The sequence below is a fragment of the Haemorhous mexicanus genome, chromosome Z (genome assembly GCF_027477595.1).
Source record: "Haemorhous mexicanus isolate bHaeMex1 chromosome Z, bHaeMex1.pri, whole genome shotgun sequence".
Lineage (NCBI taxonomy): Eukaryota > Metazoa > Chordata > Aves > Passeriformes > Fringillidae > Haemorhous > Haemorhous mexicanus.
In genome coordinates, this window is record NC_082381.1 from 19,006,171 (window position 1) to 19,018,546 (window position 12,376).

At 38.1% G+C, this 12,376-nt stretch overlaps 1 long non-coding RNA gene across 2 annotated transcripts in view; it reads left to right on the top strand.

The window, feature by feature from the left end:
* LOC132341648 (uncharacterized) overlaps positions 1 to 12,376 on the top strand; it is a 50,328-nt gene that overhangs the window by 36,023 nt on the left and 1,929 nt on the right. The window contains exons 2-3 of one of the 2 annotated variants that reach the window (XR_009490279.1): positions 985 to 1,082; positions 7,114 to 7,228. This is a non-coding gene — a long non-coding RNA (uncharacterized LOC132341648). The remainder of the gene's footprint in view (positions 1 to 984; positions 1,083 to 7,113; positions 7,229 to 12,376) is intronic. The other variant, XR_009490280.1, reaches the window with a different exon arrangement.

The window sequence follows — 12,376 nt, forward strand, 5'->3', positions numbered from 1 at the left end:
TTTAAATTAAGCTATGTGACACAGCTGAGTTTAATATGAAGATTAAAAACAATTTTATAAAGGTTTGGATTTTGGAAGTTGTTTCCTCTTGCACATGATTATTTTCCCATATAAGGAATATATGTATAAAAATGGAATTATTTGTGAAGTTCTTCAACAATTTGTTACTCTATGACCCAGATTTAAAACACTTGCATTATCAAGCTGGGATAAAGACATATGAAAATCTATCTTGAAATTCTGGCTTCTGCTTCCAATTTTACCTGTACCCTTTTTTTTTTTTTTTTTTTAATAATGATCTTTGCCAGTGTTGATAACTTCTCTATATTTTCCTTCTGCTCCTCTTCCCGCCAAGTTTTGATTTTTTTTGTTGCCTACTCCCTCAGAAATTACTGAGTACCCTTAAATTATTGTGGGGAGTTTTCTGGGAACGGGTTATAATCATCTCTTCTTCTGAATAGGTTTTATGGAAGAGATTCTTTTTCTAAGACAGGCAGCCCTAGTTGCAAAGCTGCCTTCACTGGAATATTTATGTTATACAAGGATGGTGCAAAGCGTCTGGACATCCCTGATTTTTCCTGATCCCTCTGCATTCTTTTACTCAAATGGCACAGTAAACAAGTTACTTGTTTACAAAGACAACAAAACTTTTTTTTTTATCATGGGTTTTTGGTAACTAATCAGTGTTGTCTCCCTTCTGGAAGTAAACATTTCCATAGTATTGACATCATATTAGGAGGGAAAAGAAACTCAAAGAGAAAAAATGTTCATTTAGTACATCCTTTTATTCAGTACTTGAAAACTCTACTTTCACTTGTTAGCAGCAACACATAAAGGATATGTTGTGAGCATAACTATCCATGAGAAATCTGTATTTCCAATTCCATAGTGCAGGTCTTTCTTACTTTCTCAGTGAGCCATGCAGGATCCTCTGCTGCCAGTAAATAACAGGTCAAATGCTCTTTATTTTCCTCTTCCAACAAGATCACCATGACGAGAAGGTGCTTGTGAGTACAAATCTTCAAACTGTGCTGTGCCCGTTGCAGATCTGAAAGTCCACATAGTCAGAAGCAATTACTCAAGTAAGAGGATAAAGAAAAGAGAGTTGTAATCACCGTTCATTGGTTTAGAAATGTCATGCCAGTCGCATTTCAGTCATCGTGTGATATTAATACTAATCAGCATATATTAGCAGCCAGACATGTTAACAACTGTTCTAACAGCTGAGTGCCTCCAAGCTAAATTGATTTCATCCCTTAGACACCCATTAACACTTCTCCTTCCCATTTAGATAATAGAACACAGTTGTTCAGGGGAGTTTATGAAATGACATTCATTTGATTGATAAGTGACCTTGACTGAATGAGAATATGTGCATGCTGGAATTTAAACAATCACCTTTCTTTTCAATAACCTTGTCAGAGTTACAGACCTTCAAAACCTCAAAGAATTCAAGTAATCACGATCAGTAAGTACTGCTTTTTTTTTCCCTGAGAAGTGTGTTTGGGGGAATCAAGCTTTAAATTAGGTTTTACATACTAATATTCTAATTGTAGAAGGTGCTGAAGTAATCTGAGAATGATCATCTGCTTTTAAAAATAAATCAGTGTTTAATTATTTGGGTTTTGTACCTTAATCCATTTTAAATGACTGACTGGCTCAAGTAGGCCATTTTTACTAAGATGAAATATTGAAGCTTCATATATTGTTAATATTATAGTGAGATAATCTAGCTATGATTAATTAAGAATATTGGAAACCTCTGATACGATGCCAGAAAAAAAATCAGTTCCATATAGGAAGCTTTTCTAGAGCAGCATTATGAGAGTTTTTCAATAATAGATTAAACAGACTAAATAATTTAAATGTGATTTGATTGAAATCAGACCATTCTCCTTGTATTTCGGCATTACATCCTGTAACAGGCAAGACTGTCTTTTCAGCTCCAGATATACAGGCAGTCCTTCCTTTTCTGTACCTATATTTAAAAAATGGATCAGAATTTAAAAGCAAATGACAGACACTGACTAAAATATTTATCTTAAGAATATAAATAAAAATTTAAGGTTAGGGTTTTCAGGGATGCCTGAATGTAGTTGAAACCAAATTATTAGGGAAAACTACTGAATCCCAACTTTCTTTGTTCCCGGGAAATTACTTGGGATGTGAAGATGCAGCCACTACGAGTATTCACTCTGAATGCAGTCTCCTGGGGGATGCACTTGAAGGCTGGAGCCCTGATCATTCTCACTGTGCAGCTGCTGTTTTTCCTGATGTTATCCTGAAGGATTGAAGGACACCTGAGCAGCATCACTTCTGTCACAGCAGCCCCAGCTGCAGCATTTTTTCAAGTTTCTGATGCACTTAGGTGCCCTTGACGTGAGACAGGATATGAGCAGCCTGTGGGCCAGATGTGGTTCACCATCACAAGTTGGACAGTCAGTTAGTTACTCTGCTGTGATTAACCATTTTGCAGCCCTTTTGCAGCCTTTTCTGCCAAAGCTGATTAACATATTTTTTAAAAAGTATATAAAAATAAAATGCTAACTGAAAGAGAAGTTTTCAGGTTGTAAGGGCTCTCAGGTGGAGACTTTTCATGTATAGCTGGAAATCTTCAGCAGTAGGAAACACATCCCAGCATATTCCACAGAACTGAAAGATTCTAATCCTGGCTGAAGGCTACAAAAAGATCAAACATCAATTATCTGATTCTGTCAGGCACTTGGATTGATGTCTTCCCCTTTGCACACCCAAGAGACAAACATTTGTTTCTCCTTTAAAATTTTTAAATGCAAATGCTAATTTAGAAATGTTTTCCCCAAATTTTCCAGCAACTGATATAAGTTATTTCCATTGTATGGAACAGCTGCTTATACTCAATCTCATTTAAGTGAGAGACAAATGGAAGCAAAAGCATCCAAGAGTCAGTTCAAAGTTATTTGCATAGGTTAATTTAAGGGTTTTTTTTTTTTGCAGCATATTTTCTCTATCCCCCTATTATACCTCTTTCAGTAATTTTCTTTCTGCTGCTAAAAGTGAAAAAAATCAATCAAGAATGATTCTCAAGGTGCAGTGATCACACCACTGGCTCTAAACACAAAATCCAGTTATTTCTTACATTAAGCAAGGGTCTCACATAATTCACAGTTCAGCAGCCTCTGTATGAAGTACACAGCTCTTCTCTACCTAGTGAGCAGTGCTCTGAAACCTACTTTCCAATGGCTAAACCAGTAAAGGTGAGAATCTGCCTTGGGGGACACGCTGAGCCTGTGCTGCACTGGGCTGCCCATCACTGGCTGCAGCACCAGGTTTTTCAGCTTTGAGGTTTGCATCCCCCAGGTGAGGGGAGACATGCCAGTGCTGTTAAGATGGGCTGAGAAGTAGAAGAAGCCGAAGGCATTTAATGTTCATGGTGTGAAACTTGACGGTCTCAGGTAAAGCTGAAGACTTACATGAAGACCAAAATGTAACCTTAAAAATGTGGTTAAGAAAATAAGACTGTACATAGGTGCAGCTGACATAAGATGAGATAGCAAACATGGAATAAACATTCTTGTTCAGTTGTTTCAGTGTTCAGGAAAACAGGAGTTAATACAGGAAATAAAAAATGCCAGGCTACTTTTGAATAAAATAAATGGAGTTGCAGAAAGACTATCAACACTCCTTGTCCTGCTTAGAAGAGCTGGCAATACTCCAGGCTGTTCTCTAGTTTCTTGAATGTAATGCAAAATAAACATCACAGTCAATATCACAATGATTATTATCATAGTATTTTTACATGTAATATAACATTATCTCTCACAATATTTTTGAACTGGTGTGGTACAAAAGACACGGGGTGTTGTCATTGAGTTTAAAGATGGTCTCTGGGCTCCTAGATTTCTTATTAATTCTTCAAAAATTGATCTTACATCATGGTGTTTTTACTTTCACCTCGATTGCTACAGGAATTGGCTTCTTCAAAATATCTTCATGAAAGAGTGATGGAAAACTAAATTAGAACCTGACATGCAGGAATAGAATATTGTGAACTAGTTTGTTCACATGTATTATTGCAATGTATTATTCTCACTGATCATAAAGCCTTCAGGCTGATTTTCAGCTGCCAGATGCAAACTCATGTTTAATTACCCACATTAATAATTTTGCTATTGGAATTTTCAAAAGGGTGAAAATTATTTGTCTAACTTGTATTTATGAGATCTTCTAAGTTACTGAATAGTATTTGAGTACCTATTGGATCATGATTGCCAATCCAGGCTGTGGATGTTTAGGATGCCCTGCTTGCTTCTGCTGTGAACAATTCAGATTGGTTGCCCAGCCGAAGGAATTGATGTCTGTATCTAATCCAACAACAGATGGCATCATTTTTATACTTTTGCCAGCATCGATGTATCATATCACAGCAGATCTATGAGCAAAGCTTTTAAATTGAAGGTATTGTGAGAGAAGACTGCTGGTATCTTGAAAAATTATTCATTTTATTATCCTGAATGATGTCTGAGATGAGGAGAGTAAAAAAAGCCAGTAGATTCTATAAACTCAATTTCACCATCAGAGCCTGAGGTATGCTTGAAATTCCAGAGGCTGCACATATTTCGCTGAAATGCCTTCTTACTGAAAATAAAGGTCTGCACTTAGCACTGATATGATTCTACTTTTGCCTCAGCTGTTCCTCATTTCCTTAACTCTACCCCAGCCAGAGCCAGCACTCTGACTCAGCCCTGCTTCTGCGTGGTAAAATCCTCTCCTTGCTACGGCCAGTACAACTGCTTGTAGGGACATCCTGTGGATAAAAGCTGAGGACTAATCTGACAAAAGAAATAGAAGTTTTAGCATTCAGATTAGTGTCTGTACATACAGACACTTTCCCAGGTAGTTCTGTCAACACAACAGATGGCTTCACACCACAGGGAGACAAAGGAATGAGCAGCATGAAAACGAACAGCGTATAGTAAAAGACACATTTTTAATCTACTGCTGAGTAATAAACCAGGATTTAAACTTGCACTTAGTTTTCTGTAGTGCTGATTAATTCCTAGAATATCCTAGAGAAGGAAAAAAAAATTGCCCTCAGTTCATTTGCACATGAATTTGTTCTTGTGCCAGCTTCTTGTGCAACAAATTTTCAAAGAGGCTGCAATGTATGGAAGACTTAAGTAATTTTTGTGGAGTTTTCTCTTTTTTTTTTTGTTTCCTGATTAATCAATGCTGTCATTTTCTGTTCAGATATAGAAGTCACACCAGAGGTCTGCTCAGGCAGACTGAAGGTCCACTAGCTCAGGATCTTGTCTGCAATGGTAGCAGACAGATAGTGGAAAGTATAAACATGTAGTAACTTTTTTTGAAAGTGAACTCTTGGTGAAGGGCAGCACTGGCTTTAGTTTGCCAAACTCATTAAACTGCACTTGTTTCCTCTGTTTTATCAGAGAGAAAAAAGAAAGTTATTTACCAAGAGACCAATTGTCCTAGACCTATACTGTAATATTTTTCTCCAGATGGGTAGTAAGACCTTTCCTTCCAACATCAGGCTGACTGAGCTGTGACTGGGATTAAAAAAAAAAAGGAGTAGGAGGAGTAAATTGGTACGTGGTAGAAGCTTTGCATGACTTGGAAGAAAACTTGTTTGCCTGTGCTGATTGAGATTGAGCAGCTGGACTTGTCAAAGTCAAAGACAAGAGGGTTTGGTTGATAATTTGAACAAATTGTGCTGGAGGCAGCAAGATCATTTCACAGGTAGAATAACCACATTTGGAAAATAACGCATTCCAAACTAGCAATATATTTATGAATGATGCACATCTCCTAGACCATGCAAGTTTACAAAGGATCAAATTAGTGAGCAGACTGAAAGGATTGACTGGGAGAAAAAGCCACTCTGCTTTTGAATTTTCCTTAAATTCATTACTCCGAGGAAAGTGATGAATTCAAGGACCATCCCATTCACAAATTATCTCATTTTAAGAGTTTCCGTGGCCTGCAAGGACTCAGTAGCCACAGGAAGTGACAGATATTGAACAAAACTCTATGGTATGGTGGATTTCTAATTTTTTTTTCTTGAAGTCCTAGTTTGTTGCCAGTGCAACCTTTCTGGGGATACATGATGCATGGGAGGACCGTGTTACCCATGACATGCTCAACATCTAATTTTGCAGAAGAACATGTCCTCTGAGAAGTCTTTAAATTTCTATTTATATGATTCCAAAATGAATTGATAGAAGCTCCAAAATGTATCCAGGCCCTTCCCTCCATTTCATTCTTCAAATAAAAATTGCACAGCAAATTTAAGCAATTTCAGGTAGCCACCATCCTTTGTCTTTTAGCAATTTCCTGATCCCTCTGTCTTGGGTTAAAGAAATGAATAAATTTAGTGTAAAGAGACAAATCCATGCTGCTTGTTACACCTGTGTTCTCAGTTTTGTGGCTTGGTATTAGAGAAGTTCTATTCATAAATCTCTTGTGAAAAAAGCTCAGTGTCTTCATTTGCTCTTCATCAGTTCAAAAGGAGCCTCTATATTTAGTGGTCTCTGTGTCCCTGCTCTGACATTTCTTTAATGAATTTAAGGGATTGAATCCTTGGATTACAACAGGAAATTAAAGACTCTTCTTATAACTTGGAGTATATGTCAAAAAGTAGAAAATTTATATTTTTCAGATAAACATATTTTCCTAGAATAAAAAATTTCTGAAAACTAATTCTTCTTGTTATATCTATGCTGTATTTCATCTCTACTTTAGACAAATGAGCAGCTCAGTCACTAAACTTATTGATCCCTCCGTCAAAACAATTAACCAATGTATCAGTTGTCTTTAATTTCAATATTAAAGAGCCATGTTTGTTGTGGGAAATGCACTACAAAGATGTTTCTCTCATGTGTGATAATCTGAGCATCGCTGAGACAGAAAACAGACCAGGAACTCTGAAACACATGGTCAAACAGCTGTGGCCATCTATGATTCTACCAAATTGCAGCTGTTTCTCACCAAAATTCTGGTAGAAGTCACTTAGGTATGGCAAAGTCAACATACTTCACAGTCAGCTGTACACAGATCAGGACTATAATACACCTCACCTTTGTCAGCCACATTTTACATTAAAGGTTTTGCTTACAGAGCATCTGAAGCTTGAAAACTTGCCTCTGTTTTCCAACTCAGCTACTGGGCATAATCTTCAGAAGAAGATCGGTTAGACAGCTGGGAAAAGAATGTTTTGAAGCCCTTCATTAAGGTTTGTCAGAGTTCATCTGTCAAAGATCTTGAGGAAAGTAGAACACCTAGGCACAATGAGTTGTAAAAGTTAATAACTCAGCATTTTAGGGAAGGTTTCCTGTCCATAGGCCTACGCATAAGCCTTGAAGAAGCTAGAGACTTCAAGTTTCCTAGGCCAGTGGATATTTGATTTTGGATCTCTTTAGAGTAATCCATGGCAACTTTCATGGAATAGAAAGAGTGTTTCCCAGCTGGCTACAACCAGCTACATATCTCAGCTGGTTTTAATACTATTGAACAAAAAGTTATACTTAGATCTTGACAATGCTTAAATGAAAATTGCTCCTGTCTATTTTTGCTTTTTATAAGTAAAAATAGAGATACACCTGGATTTAAATGTTTTTAGAAGTAGAAGGAACTGCATGCAAACTTTTTTGTAAAGATGAATGATTGTGAACAGACTGGCTGACTGTTCTGTCCTTAAACCTGTGGGTAGCCTCCGCATTCCTTCCTTTGAATACAGTATGCTAATTGGCCTGAAATTAAGCCATTCTTTGTTTTTATTAACTGATATGTGGGGGTGAGGGTATGTGATGACATAATCTTCCAAGGAGGTAGGAAGGACAGAGCAATGCTTTTGAAGCCATCTCCTTTCACTAAGCCAAACTTGGTAAAGAGGGGATCCATCCAAGTAATTTAGCAGATGTGAAAAAAACATATGTGTGCAAATGAAATGGCTTTCTAAAGCCCAACCATTTTCTTTTCCAATTGCTACATGTTGATGACAGACTCCAATAACTAACAAGTGCAGCATTTAGTAGAAGCTAATATTGGACTGCAGATCTAAACAAACTTAGCAATTTCTACTGCTTAATAAATGTCAAATCTTGACCTAGAGGTTACAATTACTTAAATGAAAGAAATTTTGCTTTTCTTTAAAGCATATTCAAAATTTATTTTCCCAATTCTATCTCTTTGACTAAAGCAGATTGAAATCCCACTGTATCCCGCCTGCTTTCATACTGCTATAAGAATTAATAAGAAAGGTTTTGTCATTTGAATGTGATTGAATAAGAAGATGTTTTAAATGTTCAAACATCATAGCTTCTATGAGATGTTAAACCAGTCTAAAAGTGTCTTGGAGAATAATTCACAGGCTCTGAGTGAGGAAGATGCCTGTGTGGGTAACTTTTCAGAAAGATGGGCAGCATAAACTATGGAGTCCAAGTGCCATTTATGTAAGAGATTTTCTCTATTTAAAGACATGATAGTCACTTCCCACTGGATAGGGATTCTAAGCTTTACAAACTTGCAAGTTAGCAGCCCTGTAAGAAGGGCTAATTCAAGTTATTCCTAAAGTAAAATATCAATACAATTATTGTAATTGCAATTCACTAATACATTTAGAATTAATTACTTTCATAAGCCCATTATCATGAATATAAATTAGTGAGAATTGGGCATAAAACCTGGAGATATGTCCTGCTCTTCCCTCATTAGGAGAGCATTCTCTCTGAAAACCTCCTGGAAACCCCCTGGTCTTTGACAGCAGTGGGTGTCTCTTCTTTCTGAGGGAGAGCCATGCATGCATGCATTATATCAAGCAGATATAATATATTTCACCATGGAACTCTACCATAAACTCAATGTATAGGCAATTTCACAGAATCACAGAATCACAGAATTTCTAGGTTGGAAGAGACCTTTAAGATCATTGAGTCCAATCCACGCTCCAGCACCTCAACTAGAACACGGCACCAAGCGCCACATCCAGTCTTTTTTTAAACACATTTAGGGATGGTGACTCCACCACCTCCCTGGGCAGATGATTCCAGAATTTGACCACTCTTTCTGTGAAAAACTTCCTCCTTAATTCTGGCCTGTATCTCCCTTGACGTAGCTTGAGACTGTGTCCTCTTGTTCTGTCTTTTGTTGCCCGGAGAAAGAGACCGACCCCCAGCTCACCACAACCACCTTTCAGGAAGTTGTAGAGAGTGATAAGGTCACCTCTGAGTCTCCTTTTCTCCAGGCTGAACAACCCCAGCTCCCTCAGTCGTTCTTCATACGGCTTGTGTTCCAAGCCCCTCACCAGCCTCTTTGCCCTCCTTTGGACACGCTCAAGCATCTTAAGGTCCCTCCTAAACTGAGGGCCCAGAACTGGATGCAATACTCAAGGTGTGGCCTCACCAGTGCCAAGTGCAGGGGAAGAATGACCTCCCTGCTCCTGCTGGCCACACTATTCCTGATACAGGCCAGGATGCTGTTGCCCTTCTTGGCCACCAGGGCACACTGCTGGCTCATGTTCAGTCGACTGTCAACCCGCACCCCCAGGTCCCTTTCCTCCTGAGCATGTCCAGCCACACCCTTCCCAGCCTATAATGTTGCAGGGAGTTATTGTGGCCAAAGTGCAGGACTCAGCACTGCACTTGGACTTACTGAACTTCATCCCATTAGATTCTGCCCATCCATCCAACCGTTCCAGGTCCCTCTGCAAAGCCCTCCGTCCCTCTAACAGATCAACACACGCTCCCAGCTTAGTGTCATCTGCAAATTTGCTAATAAAAGACTCTAAACCCTCATCCATGTCATCAATAAAAATATTAAACAGAATGGGCCCCAGCACATCCTATTTCTTTCTGTCCAATCAGCATTTTCTAAAATAGATTGTGACAACAGCTTTTCATCTCATACATGTGCTGGGTGTCCTGAGGGACACCCCTGGTGACTGGCCACCAGCTGGATGCAGTTTTTGTTGTTCTTTCTTTGCTGTGCTTAAGGTTTGCATTTCTTTTTAGGTTGTGACTAGGTTTGGTGCGCAAATAGCTGGATCAAGCACGTACGAACCCTGCAAGGTTTGTGAAATGGATCCAGAGAAAGCTGTGGTGGTGGCAGCCAGCTTGTCAGCACTGGAAAAGCTGAGCTTTATGAGGAGAATGTGCAGAAATCAATGTTAGGCACCCGGTTCATGCTGGTGTCAGCAACTGACACCATTATTGACCTTATAGTTCTCTTGTCTTAGACTGCAGGTTACCTGACATTTGGAATGTTACAGTTTTGGGCTTAAGTGGCTCAGTATGGCAACTACTAAGATATGAAAATGCATTGCGAAGTCTCACGTGTATCTTGCAAGACTGAGTTCTGTTTTCACACACAGGTAATCAGATATAATAAGCAATCATCCAGTTCAAAACTCATACTTCATCACAAATAAACTTGTCACATTATAAAATAATGAATGATACAGAATGCTCCCCCTCATCTTGAATCTTGTCCAAGATTTTATTCCTTAGGATTTTCAAAGTTTTTAAAGATGTTGGAGTACTGGTAGAAAAGGTCCATGAATTTCATGTCATTCATATCAACACTGATAATTCATGTGTTTTTTCTACCCTACATGGTATATTCTGTTTGCCATGAGCTGCACACACAGCACTTCAGTGACATTTAGTAATATGGGGTACTTATATGACATATAAAAGATGCTGCTCTGTGCTTTACCTGCTAGAAAATTATCCATATGCATTCAAGATAACTTTGCCACCAGGTTATAAATAATTTGAGGCATATGTGACATATAGACCACATCCTATTTCTTTCTGTCCCATCAGCATTTTCTAAATAGATTGTGACAGCAGCTTTTCATCTCATACATGAATCATTCCAACATGTTTCATTAACAGATGTGTGATTATAGATTTAGGAACATACTATACATAGATCCTTCTCAAAGTAGGATCTAGTGCATATTTCTGTCTTTAGATAACTAATCACATAAAAACCAGAAGAAGTGTTTAAAAATTCTTTAGCATAGTTTTGGCAATCTGGTTTTAGTGTGAGATAATTTTTTTAAGAGAGTCTCAGAAACTCAGGTTCTCATCTGTGAAATTTTGCAAGTTCTACTCACAGTAAACTAACATTGATAAATTCACATGCAACAACTTCCATCCTGTTTTCAACAAAGCTTATCACAAGAGTGCAAAACCTGAGTATGAATGTCTTTGAGATTCAATAATACACTAAATAGTATTAGTCTTTTCAACAGCCTACCTTATTTGGTTCAATAACAGATCCAAAGGAAGTGCAAGGCAGCCAGATGGCCTGAACACAGCATCTTAAAGGGAAAAGAAAATCAATGTGAGAACGTTACATAATAGAACAAAATATTCCTTCTTCATTCAGAAGGTTTGGCTTGTTTTTTTTTATTTTCTGAAGTGTGGATAACTGCCAGACTGACCATATTGCATTAAAAATGTGACTGTTTGCAGTAAATGTGAAATGGAGGCAGTTTCAATAGTTAATATTAGCCCATCAGTCACTCCAGACTCATCCTCTGTGAACTCAAACAGACATACATCAATCTGCAAACCTTTTTCTCCTGCACTGAAATGTCCTAGCATTCCCTCTGTGAATTCCTACAAAAGCGCTCATTTTCTGAGCTTTATAGCCCTATCACAGCAATTTCCCCTCACATCTAGCTGAACCATTTTGTATTGTCTGGTTTAACCAGTCCCATCCACCTAGCCTAAGATGTCACTGTAGGTTAACTTTTTTTTTTTTTTTTTTTTACCCCTAAATTATCTGCTGGTAATGTTCACATTTAGAACTGAAAAAATTTCTAAAGAACAAAGTCTTGAACTTTATCCTAGATGAGGGGAAAGCATTCAATATTGGACATTATTTTGTAGTACCCAATATCATGCACTAGTCTCTGCTCCAAAAAATAGACAAGAAAAATGTGTCTTGTCAACATAAGGAAGAACTATAACAGCACTATACATAGATTATGTACCTTAATGGATTATAAAATAATTACAAGTTATAAAAAGTAAACAGCAAGTACAATGTAATTTATTCCTCATCATACCATACCATGGCTGAGTTTGGGAGGGGCCTTTGGAGGTCACCTGATACAACTCCCCCTGCTCAAGCAGGGCCACCTAGAGCTGGACCATATCCAGATGGATTTTGTATACCTCCAAGGTATTGGCTAACTAACAGAAACATCTTTCTCACGCACTGTCCTTGAGAGGAAAAGAAAAATAAAGTAGAAAAACAACACCTGCAAATTGTTTATGCTCAACGAGTTATCACATCTTTCCAGCTCCCTAGAACTTCTCACAAGCTGCTGTGAGAAACGCTTGCCGTTTCTCTCTCTCTGTCTCATGGC